The following is a 2,013-nucleotide window of genomic DNA, read 5'->3' as shown; positions in this document are numbered from 1 at the left end:
TTCAGATGACGAGACGGAGTTCTTTTTCCTGCTTCTTCTTGGCTTTCTCCCCAAGCGGTCCTACCCTCGCCCTTCCCCCACTTCGATGCATAAAGATGGAAAGCAGAAGAACTTCCAAGAATCAGAAAACTTAATTTATTTAAAGGGGGAAAAAATCCCAGCTGTGTGCTCCTGCCTCTCCGCCTCTCCCTACCGGAAGGGGGTATGAATACTAAAAACGTTCAAACATGAGCTGAAATATCTCTTCTTAAATCAAATGAGAATCAATGAAAGCGCGAACCTGAACAAATACATTATATGTTGGCCCAGTTTATTAGATGAAGCCGTTTACCCTGATTTGATTTATCTGGCAATACACAGCTCAGCTGTGAAATGAGATAAGCCGAGCCCATTCACCTTATTTACTATATTATGGCAGCTCTCGCTCGCACCGCCATGGCTAAGGGTCTGTCGGCAGTTCCATTACAAATCCCTGTTTTCGACAGCTGCCAAGATTCACTCCCAGCTGCTGCGCGGCATGGCCAACCCCAGTCCAGGAGCACAGCCTCTGAAGAGATGGATGTAGCTCCATCTTGTTACTCGCCATCTCTGTGCTGAGTAACCAGGAGCAGTGGGACTGTCCCGGTCCATGAGGCTTGTTCTCACGGGCCAAAGAGGTCAGGCACGCTCCCACTTACCAGTATGTCTTACTTTGATTCTTCTTTCATGGACCTTTCCTATAGAGATACTTCCAACATGTTCTTTTTTCATTTCCATCCGTTTTGGAATGCAAAAGCCTCCACATTTCCCAGGGCCCATCTCCACCATCCAGACAGCAATGAGGGGCTGAGAAAATAGAAGACAGACGTGCTGTGGCATTAATGGGTGGACCTGCCTAGACGCAGGAGGACAGACCTTGTTATTTTGAGTTTTTCAATAAACATCTACAATCCAGATGCCCAGATTCAATTAAGTTATACATAGGAAGAAAGAGAGGCGGCGGGAGGGGGGGGGGGTATTTCTGTTATTAAAGTTTTGTTTAAGAGGTAATAAAAAGAAAAAAAGCATTCTTACAATCTTTCAGTCTCACTTTTGTTCCAGCTCCACAGAGCATGCAACCCCATGACACCATGTACGGGTAAGAACCTCCTATTTGTTCCTTCTTGACACATCTCCAGGCTTTGGCGTGTGGCACATTCATGCCCAGCAGAAAGCAGGGGAACTGGTGTCTAGCGCGAGTGAGTTCCCCACTGATCTCAGGTCTGAATCAGGGCATGGCTGCTGGGCTGAGAGAAAAACAAACAACAAAAGCACAGGGGACGTCCGGGTAGCACGGCAGGCCGGCCCTGCATTGTCCCTGCTCTCTCCTGAAACGCCACTAAAATAAGGAACGGAGTAAAATAAGCCTCAGCCTGTAGGCACAAAGGAAACAGGAGAGGATGCATCCGCAGATGAGCATGTTCATCCCATTGGTTAGAAGCTGGGAAGAACATGGAAGACAGAGGAAACCGCTTTGCAACTAGAACCCTGCCAATGCCTCCCACACAGAGCAGGAGGTATGAACCGAGTCTCAATAAATTCACCGGGAGAGGGCCCAGCTGCCAGGCACGATGGAGAGTGGATGACGCCGTCCTAAAGCAGAAGATAATGGCGAGTCTATGCAGTGAGTAGCGGCCCCTGCCCCTTCCCTCACGCTGCTCCCCGGATGCTGGTGGCCACACATGTGCTCTCAGTGCTGGCGTATTGCTGTTGTTGTTGGGGGCTTTTTTTTAGAGATGATGGGGAATATTAGGGATAGAGTAAGCAAAGCCAATGGCCAAATGAGGCAAAGTATTAATTCAGGGAAAGCCAAAAACTGTGCAGGGGAAAAAAACAAAAAACAAACAGTCATTGTATACAGTAGGCTCAACAGTGAACAGTATCCACAAAGTTCATGATAATAAACAATGTAAAAATAGTGATTATAACCATGTTGTGGAGATAGGTAGGGCAGGTGTGAAAGACAGTGTAAGGAAGATAAATCTTCACCTACTA

Source organism: Myotis daubentonii, chromosome 3, assembly GCF_963259705.1.
Source record: "Myotis daubentonii chromosome 3, mMyoDau2.1, whole genome shotgun sequence".
Classification (NCBI taxonomy): domain Eukaryota; kingdom Metazoa; phylum Chordata; class Mammalia; order Chiroptera; family Vespertilionidae; genus Myotis; species Myotis daubentonii.
The sequence above is the reverse complement of the archived record's forward strand: the minus strand, read 5'-3'. Positions refer to the sequence as shown.